This window comes from Dasypus novemcinctus, chromosome 7 (assembly GCF_030445035.2).
Source record: "Dasypus novemcinctus isolate mDasNov1 chromosome 7, mDasNov1.1.hap2, whole genome shotgun sequence".
NCBI classification, from domain to species: Eukaryota; Metazoa; Chordata; class Mammalia; order Cingulata; family Dasypodidae; genus Dasypus; species Dasypus novemcinctus.
The window spans coordinates 35906365-35917008 of NC_080679.1; the positions used below are offsets into that span (position 1 = coordinate 35906365).

Genomic DNA, 10644 nt, shown 5'->3' on the forward strand with positions numbered 1-10644 from the left:
CATGAAGCCTTAAGAGGAAGAAGAAGTCTAACCCCTCACAGAGCCTGTCAACCTTCTTGTTCTAATATGTGGCAGCAGACTTTGCTGAGGGAAGTAACTTACTCTCTATGGCCTTGTGACTGTAAGCTTCTACCCCAATACATACCCTTTATGAAAGTCAACAGATTTCTGGTACTTTGCATCAGCACCCCTAATATAATCACCAAGCAATATATGAATAATCTGGAGAATGTGGAATGGTGAATTGTTAAGCAAGTAAAGAAAACACTATGCAGGTACTTAAAGTACTAAGAAAATTAATCCAAGACAAAGGAACACACTTGAGTATTTTGATCACATTGCTAAATCACAAAGCATTTGGGTATTTTACAGTTATTAATCCAACACACCCTTCTTGTAGCTTGTCACTTTTTTTATTCCTTTCTTTATAATGAGTTCTTGAATTTGATAATTTAGCTGTGAGTTTGATAAGAAAACACTTGTTATGAATGAACAGAGATACAGGACATTCTTGGCATGCACAAGGACCATTCATTTTGAGGTTAGATGAGAGCAAAGCCAAATTTTCTAATTTCAATCTTGGACTTGGTCTTTAGCAGTACTTTATGGGGGCTGGTCCTAAATTCCCAAATCCTTTATGGGGGCTGGTCCTAAATTCCCAAATCCTTCATGGGAAAGGTATTGCTTATAAAAATATAGCCCTCCTTGACAAATTACATTTTTCAAGTGGCAGTTTGATGAGATCTCCTTACTGAATGCAAAATGATTCCAATATAAAAATTGGTCTTGACATCCCTCTACAAAGAAGCAAGGGTTGCCAATGTCTTTCTCTCACCTACCTCCATTTTGTCAGAAGCATGGAATTATAGAACATGAAGCAACACTCTTCAGCAATGGAAACGAATTAAATAGATGAAAGAACTAGCAATTGAGAGAGGAAAACTAGTGAATTAGGTGAAAGTGGATTTGGTCCCGATGTAACAGTTTTTGAAAAGATATAATTGCAATAATATTCGATAGCTATATAAAATCACCAATATATGTGCATTAATTTATTATAATATTTGATCACAGAAATATTTCGATATTGGCAACCATAAATATCCAGGAAAGAGTTATTTACTGAATTACTTTTTATATCAAGCATTCAATTTAGAGAGTATACCTTTCCCATGGGTGTTCTGATCTGATTCAAGATCAAAATTATTGTCTCTCCCTCTACATATGGTGCCATAGCCCTTATCTTAGCATCATAAAGAAATTGTCCTTCCTCACCCAAATTACACTTAAGCTATGCAAAATGATTCTCATAGGATATCAAATCTATATCTTCTTTATTTTGAGCATCAGAAAAATATAATATAGTTGATTTATTCATTAGCTAGTGTTTATAGTTTGTTCCCTCGAACTCGCCCCAACCCCAAGAAGAATGTAAACTCTCCAAGGGCAGTTTTCTATTTTGTTGCTGTTGTTGTTCACTGATAAATCCCAAGTGTCTGAAACAGTGTCTGGTAGGGGAAAAAAAACAAAAAAACAAAAATTTAAAACCAATTAATGAATCACTTATGATAAAAACCATGACAAAGTCTTTGTCTGACTGCAAATCATTTATGCTGTCACACAAAGGAGAGTAAATGGTGACAGCTCACTAGAGTCAAAATATGTGCTCTACATGGTACTGTGTGGATGGCCTGATATTGGTCACTTGACATAGATAATTGTCATCCCCAGTGTCTTTTACCTGTAATACAATGCTCCATCTAGGCTCATGTAGGAAGCAAACTGTTTGTAAAGTTAAAAAAAAAAATCTCACTCATGAACCCTGTGGTATTTGGCATCTTTTTTCTCCTAAATTATTATCAAGCTAAGTAAAACAGGATGGGATGGTTCAGATGCCTGATTCATCCATCTCTTTTCCATCTCTCTTAATCTTTCTTTTTCACTCTCTGATTTCCTCTTATCCCATAATTTATCTCCACTTTTATACCTGTCCTTATTTCTATCCCTTTCCTTCCCCATTCTCTAATAATCCAAACTGCCGTGCAGTTTAAAAAATAAATTAATATAATTTCAACATTTTTATGTTTTGTGTTTTTCATGAATGTATATGTACATCACTTTCAATGTATTATAAATTATCTTTATGATGAAACTCCTTTCATATTTATCTACATGTACACACATATACATATAACCAAATTTATTTTAAAAAATCATACAATCCTATTATAAAAATTGGGGAAAATATGCATGAGTATTTTTTAAAAAGAGTAAAAATTTCACTGTCCAGAGACAATGTCTATTAAATTGGAGCAGTTTTGTTGATAGAAGCTCAGTTTTGGACATGTTACCATAGGATGTCTGTTAGATTTAGTATAGAGATGTCAAGTAGGCATTTAGACTTTCAGCTTGGAGTTCAGAGAAGAAGTTCTGTTTGGAGATATATATTGAAAGCCATCAACAAATAAATGCTAATAATATTTAAAGCCACAAGACTAGATGAGATCTCAGAAAGGAAGAGTAGATAGAGAAAGAAACCAGGCACAAGTCCTGAGCCCTGGTATACCTTAATCAAAGGATGGGGGGAGACAGGAAGAACCAAGATGGGACACTAAAGAGTGAATGGAGAATAAAAAGGGAGGAAAACGAGCCGCGGCCGCCGGCGGGGAGTGGGAGCCGCGGGAGGATGGGCCGCCGCTAGGCTCGCACTCGGGACGCGCCTCGCCGTGCGCCGGGAGGGGGCCCGCGCCTGCAGCGTCCGTGAGGGCGGGGCGGCGGGACGTGGCCGACCGGCTCCGGGCCTCGTAGCCACAGCCCCTGGCCCCGCGGGCCTCTCCAGCGAGGCGGCGCCTGGCCGAGTCGCCCGCCCGCCCCGGGCCCCTCGCGGACCGGAGAACGGAAAACTCCCAACTTCCTGAGTTGTCATTGGAGCTGGATGGCTACTACAGCCCAGTGGACACTAGCAGCTTTAAGTTGGGCTGAATGGTCAATAAGCAAGCCCAAGTTTCCTTAGGGATTTCCTGGAAGAGGGTCCCTAGGAAGCCAAAGAGCGAGCCTGTGAATAATCAAGGAAAGTAATCAAGATCATAAAGATTTCTAAAGTTCCTGTGACTTCAGACAATGGATGAACAATCACAAGGAATGCAAGGGGCACCTGTTCCTCAGTTCCAGCCACAGAAGGCCTTACGACCAGATATGGGCTATAATACATTAGCCAACTTTCGAATAGAAAAGAAAATTGGTCGTGGACAATTTAGTGAAGTTTACAGAGCAGCCTGTCTCTTGGATGGAGTACCAGTAGCTTTAAAAAAAGTACAGATATTTGATTTAATGGATGCCAAAGCACGTTCTGACTGCATCAAAGAAATAGATCTCCTTAAGCAACTCAATCATCCAAATGTAATTAAATATTATGCATCATTCATTGAAGATAATGAATTAAACATAGTTTTGGAGCTAGCAGATGCTGGTGATCTCTCCAGAATGATAAAGCTTTTTAAGAAACAAAAGCGGTTAATTCCCGAAAGAACAGTTTGGAAGTACTTTGTTCAGCTCTGCAGTGCATTGGAACATATGCATTCTCGACGAGTCATGCATAGAGATATAAAACCAGCTAATGTGTTCACTACAGCCACTGGGGTGGTAAAACTTGGAGATCTTGGGCTTGGCCGGTTTTTCAGCTCCAAAACCACAGCTGCACATTCTTTGGTGGGTACACCTTATTACATGTCTCCAGAGAGAATACATGAAAATGGATACAACTTCAAATCTGATATCTGGTCTCTTGGTTGTCTACTGTATGAGATGGCTGCATTACAGAGTCCTTTCTATGGTGACAAAATGAATTTATACTCTCTGTGTAAGAAGATAGAACAGTGTGACTACCCACCTCTTCCTTCAGATCACTATTCAGAGGAACTACGACAGTTAGTTAATATGTGCATTAACCCGGATCCAGAGAAGCGACCAGACATCACCTATGTTTATGATGTAGCAAAGAGGATGCATGCATGCACTGCAAGCAGCTAAACACATGGAAGATCATGAAGACCATAACCAAAATAATTTAAAGTATTTTTGTGCAAATCATACCTCCCTTATTTGTCTGGGTGTTAAGATTAATATTTCAGAGCTAATGTGCTTTGAATCCTTAACCAGTTTTCATATAAGCTTTATTTTGTACCAGTTAAAGTCACTTTCTCGCAAACCCCAAATGGAAGAATCAAATTGCATGTTAGGTGGGTAGATGAAACATGATAGTTTTTAATGACTAAAAGTTTTTTACAATCATTTGGATTTTTGGATAAAATTGTGTTCAGGTAGATTCTCAGTGCCAAATATTGAACGTGTAACTTGGGTACACATCAGCTCAGTCTTATAACCTGAGAAAGAGTATCTGAATGTGTGATTTGTTTGCATTTTTGTCATATATTGACATGTGAGATGAACACAATTGTGAACTTCTGTGATTATTTTATTTTTAAAAGTTTGAAGTATGTGTTTTAGTTCTTAGCATTGTAGTTTTCAAATAATTCTTAAGATAAATGTAGACACTATTTGAGAAGCATTTAAAATTAGCTTACACCTTTGAAATGCAACTGTTAAATGTGAAAAGGTTTGGGGCAAAATGTGAGTCAGACACTGAAGAGTTTTTTGTTTTGTTTTGATATCTCTAATATTTTCCTTGCATTAAAATGGTATAAATGAACCCATTTTAAAAGTGGTTAAGGGTTTGTTTGACTGGTGTGATAGTTATTTTTAAAGTTGCACATTGCCCAAGGCTTTTTTTGTGTTGTTATTATTGTTTGTACATTTGAAAAATATTCTTTGAATAATTTTGCAGTACTATATTTTGATTTCTTTATAAATCTAAATGCATTCTCACTCATAATTGTCCACTATGGTGTAAGCATATGCTTTTATTCATAGATTTTATTGAAGTTCTGATTGGTCCCCTTCAGAAATTTTTTTTATAGTCTTCAAGCTACTTTCTTATTTATATTGTGTATGCATTTTATCTATTAGTGTTTCAGATTTTCTGAAACATAGTACCCTTTTAAAATATATTTGGAATACCAATACTTTTCCTGAATTGAAAACTTTTTTTAAACTTTAAAAAATTTGGGCCATCCTGTATGAGTGTATTTTGTCTGTTAGAGAGGAAGAAAGTATGTGTGTCATTCTGTACCCGTGTATGTTGATCAGTATCAATTCATTTGGTAAGGTTGTAATTTTAGAATATGTTTAAATAAATGAAACTGGCCATTAGTAGAGCCAGAATTTTTATGAGATTAACATTTCTGTTGAGAAACTCTTAAGTACTGTATTCATCCATGAAAACAACAGAGATGGTAATGCTTCATTTAGTTTAAGGAAATGGACAGAGTTTAGTTAATGTGATTGTGGAGATGTGTTTTCCCTGAATGCCTTCTTGTTTGTGATGACCAGTTTCTCACAAAATTGTGAAACCAAAAGGCCATGAGGTAGTCACTGTTAAAGGACACCATGCTACCATAAAACTTTGGGATCCATTGTCCTGCCAACAGGAATGTCTTGTTCAGAGAACACCTGCCCTAGCTGATATAACTGCTAAGTTTGAGTTTTCATATATATATGTCTTTCTTGCAATCATTTGAATACTTTTGAGTCATTTGTAAACTTTAAAAATAAATAAAGGGCAAACAGTATCAATTCATCTTTCTTTTTTCAAAATGTAATCAGTTATGTGTGCGTTCTGAAGGGTGAGTTTATCTTGGGATAGGCAAGGGAACCCTGGTTGGTCCTTTATCTGAAGACTGAGTGCATTGTTTTTCCCACACTCTAGTGACTTATAACACTGAGCATCCATAGATGTATCTCCACAAGTTTCAGTAGAAAATTTTTTGTTGACTATTAGCATCATGGTCATTTAAATGTAATAAAATTATTTGAGATACAATGTTCTGTACTTGGAACAGATGCTCTTCTTTGCCTTGCAATCTTTAAAAATACATGGATTTTAACATCATTAATTTAATCTCTCACAGTGACTTTTAAGCAAAGAATTAATCTTTTCTTCTTAGTGAATCTATCTACCAGAAAGAAATAGCTGGGAAGAATTTAATGATCAGGGAAATCCCTGATCATTTTCTACATGCGGAAACTTTTGTTTTTGGATTGTATATCATTTGTGTAATGTAAGTGTTCATATTTTTTGTGAAGAAACCACTATGTGAAAACCAAATTTTAATTTTGAATGGGATCATTGCAAAGAATTATGAAGATGAATATAAGTTCTAATTTGTGTAATCACCTATAAAATGTTCTCTTTATATTTCTGTTTATAAGTAGCCTTGTATTAATTAAGTTAAATATTTGAATCGATTTTAGAAGCAGTAAAATGAATGGTACATCTGATTTTGAATCTTATTTAGACATTGGTACCAGTTACCCAGAGAAAAATATGGGGTAGCTTTCTTTTGTGTGCTGAGATTCAGGAATGGTGGATGAAGAGAATCCCTGTATAAATAAAGTGCTAAATAGTGTGCAATGATTGTAAATTTAGTAAGATATTACAGCCATTTCATCTTTACCATTCTTCATAGGATCTATTACAAAACACCTTTCTGGTATCCATTATACTTCAGGTGTTGCTGTTAACATTTACCATGATATTTATTTTAACGAAAATGTTATTCACCTTAAATGTTTATTCTTTAAAATGAATGTATTATGTTTATAACCCACAAATGCATAATTATCCTGTGCCTCATATTTCAATAGTACTGTAATATGGAATTCTTTTGTGAAATACTTTTATTTTGTTATGCTTTAAATACACATACTAAAAAGATTCTATTAGCTTTGAAAATTGTACAATATCCTAATATAAATAAAATGTAAAAATAAAAATATGAAAAAAAAAAGGGAGGAAACAAGGAAAAATGATGCTCTTGAAGTTAAGTGAAGGAAGTCACTTAAAGGAGGCATGATCAAATGTGTTGAAGGCTGACTATATAATAAGTGCCTCCAAATAATTTGTAGATATCATGACCCTTATTAAAACTTATCTAAAACAGCAAAAAATGCATAATATCATTAATGTGATCCTTTGTTAAAATTACATTGGGTGGCAGACTTGGCCCAGTGGTTAGGGCATCCGTCTACCACATGGGAGGTCCGCGGTTCAAACCTCGGGCCTCCTTGACCCGCGTGCAGCTGGCCCATGCACAATGCTGATGCGCGCAAGGAGTGCCCTGCCATGCAGGGGTGTCCCCCGCGTAGGGGAGCCCCACACGCAAGGAGTGCACCCCGTAAGGAGAGCCACCCAGCGCTAAAGAAAGTGCAGCCTGCCTAAGAATGGTGCTGCCCACACAGAGAGCTGACGCAGCAAGATGACGCAACAAAAAGAAACACAGATTCCCATGCCACTGACAACAACAGAAGCCGACAAAGAAGACGCAGCAAATAGACACAGAGAAAAGACAAACGGGATGGGAGGGTGAGAGAAATAAATAAATAAATAAATCTTTAAAAAAAAAAATTACATTGAACACTGCTAGTGTCAGGAATACAAATGTATGGACCACACTCAAGGAACGGGCAGTCTGACCTCGTGATCTTTGCAGCTTCTCCCTCCTATGTGGATGAATGAGAAGCAAGAATAGATGAGCATCACTGGTGTAAGGATCCCACAGTGCAGGTGTCCTCATCCTCTCCAAAGAATATTTAATCATTTATATAGTCCAGTGTGGCAGTCTAATATTATTTATGAATTCCAAAAAGAGATACTGATTAAGTTTGTAAACTGGTCTGTTCTTCTAGGCATGATACCCTTTGAGTGATTACATGCAAAGGGTTTACATTTATTTGGTTAAGGGAAAATTAAGACTTTGATTTGACAATGTCATTAGAGCATGCAGGGTTGAGTCCCCACCCTGTTGGTGGGCTATTTAAACAGATGCTCAATCAAGAACACGGAAGTAGATACACAGAGTAAGAGAGCTTCATAGACACGGCAGAGGCCCCGGGGAAAGAGATAAGCTGTTTGCCTGAAAGTTTATAGCTGACCTTGTGAAGAGACGAGAGCAGGTAAGCCCAGAAAGAAACGAGCCCCAGAAGAGAGACAAGTCCTATGCCAGCCTACAGTTGAGACTGGAAGGAGCTAGACTCACAGAGCCTTAGAGGGAAGAGGAAGGCTGAAACTTTGTAAATATCACCCACCATCTTGCATCAATATGTGGCAACAAGTTTGGTAAGGAAGTAACCATAAGTTGGACTCCTTAAGGCTTTGTAACTGTAAGCTTTTACCCCAAATAAATACCCTTTATGAAAGTCAGCAAATTTCTGGCATTTGCATCAGCACCACTTTGGCTGACTAAAACACCCAGGTAGGACAGACTTGTTTCTGGATCAATATCATTGTATATCCTCTCCAACGGTGAGACTTCTAGATTTTTCTAATTTTGTCTGTGATGGCAGAGAGAGTGCAAGATTCTCAACAGATGCAAATATCTTAGATGAACTATAAATCTGTATCTTCTAAATTATTGTGAGACTAAGATTATAAAATTTAACTGTGTAGATTTTTTTCTAAAATAATTTCCTAGCAATATCATATGACTTTTTATTTTTTAATCAAAACTTAATTTTGGCATGAGTTTTTGATAGATGTAGAAAATCATCAATCTTTCTATGAAGCTTTTACATATTTTAGTTTTTATGCTTTAAAAATTGAGCTATTCTCATGGAATGAAGTTTGCCATAGAGGTCTAAGTTGAACAAATAGAATTACTACCAACCATTCCTTTATTTAATGCTTAAATAAATTTAAAATAATTGTTAAAACCTTTGGACTGGTGGAAAAACTAGGTGGAAATTTGTTTTCACTATGGGAAGAGAAGGTCAATAATTTCAGCCCCATCTCTAGGGAAAGTGAAAGAAGAAGGGGGGGGGGAGGAGATAATTTAGAAGGAGAAGTCAGAAGAGGAAAAGCAGCAAGAGAAAAAGAAAAACTTACCTGAAGAATGTTTGATGACTGGACCTTCAGTCTCTGCTTTATTTCTTGTCTCTCCTCCTCTGTCTTTTGCTTCTTTCCTCCCACAGTCACTCTCAGGCAGAACATTTAGAATCCTCTAGAAATGAGGGAAACCTTGTCTGTCATTTAACTTGTGGAGAGAAGAGAATAAAGAAAGAAAATTCAGTATTAGTATTAACATGCTTTAAAAGATTAGCACAAAAAAGCCTATTTAGGATGGAAAATTATGCATCATCCTTCATGTTTTAATGCTACTATCTGAATTTGATAATATTTATTTTAAAAATGGGAGAAGAATTTGTTTTCCAAGTCAAACAGTGACTATACAATCCAAAATATACTACCATGATCATCTTTAAAAAAATGATTGACGTTTATAACATATATAAAAGCATTTGTATTATTAAGCAGATTTGCATGAATTTCCCACACACATGCAAACCATATTCAAAGCATCAAATAAAATATTACCAATATCCCAGAAGGCCCCCTTCACACTTCCTTCTAGCCACTATCTTGGCCACTACAGGTAGACATTCCTAAGTGTAAGACTATAGACTAGTCTTGCCTGTTTTTGCAATTTAAATAAGTATAATCATAGAGTAGCAACTTATTTCATGTTTGCTTGTTTAGTTCAACACTGTGGTTTCATGATTAATATCTATTTTTGTTCTTAGCTGTAGGTCATTCCTTCTCAATGACATATAGCAATTAATTTTTCCATATTGCCATCTAGTATTTCGTTGTGTGAATATACCACAGTTTACTTATTCATTCTACTTCAATGAATATTGGGAGTTTCCAGGTTGAGCTTTTATGAAAATTAATGTTATAAACATTCTAGTAAACGTGTTTTGTGCAAGTATGGACATATATTTCTGTTGGATATCACTTAAAGTGGAATTTCTGAATCATGGCTTAATCATGTTCAGCTTTAATAAATACTACCAAAGAATAAATTGGATCAATTTACATTTCCCAGGAGAAGAGATGAGAGTTAAGATTACTCCATATCTTTGTTGATAGTTGTTTTTTTCCCCCCACTTCAGCTACTGTGGAGGGCATGTTATTGGAGCTCATTGAGTATATTTGCACTTCCCTGATGATTGACGAATGAAGTTGAGCATGCTTTCATAAGCTCATTGGGGGAATGGATGTAGCTCAGTGATCTAGTGCCTACTTTTCCATGTACAAGGTCCTGAGTTCAATGCATGGTACCTCTGATAAAAGGGGAAAAAAGCTCATGGGCCGTTTGGGTATCTATTTGAAATGCCTCTACAAGATATTTTGCTGATTTTTATATTGAGTTATCTTTTTAAAATTGGAGTTGTAACAGTTCAATATGTATTCTTTTTTATCTTTAAAATATTTTTAATATATTTTAATTTTTTTTAAGATACATAGATCACACAAATTGTTAAAAAATACGAGGTTCCCATATGCCCCACTCCCCACACCCCCCATTCTTTCCATATCAACAAATTCTTTTATGAGTTAGTGGTACATTCACTGCTTTTGATGAATACATTTTGGAACACTGCTGCACAGCCTGGATTATAGTTTATATTGTAGTTTAGACTTTCTTTCAGTCTATTCAATGGATTATGGCAGGATATATAATACCCTGC

General features: G+C 36.1%; 1 pseudogene; it reads left to right on the forward strand.

Moving 5' to 3' along the window:
• The first annotated feature begins 3095 nt into the window (after window positions 1–3095).
• On the forward strand, window positions 3096–5687 carry LOC101435964 (serine/threonine-protein kinase Nek7 pseudogene; annotated as a pseudogene).
• The last annotated feature ends 4957 nt before the right edge of the window (window positions 5688–10644 follow it).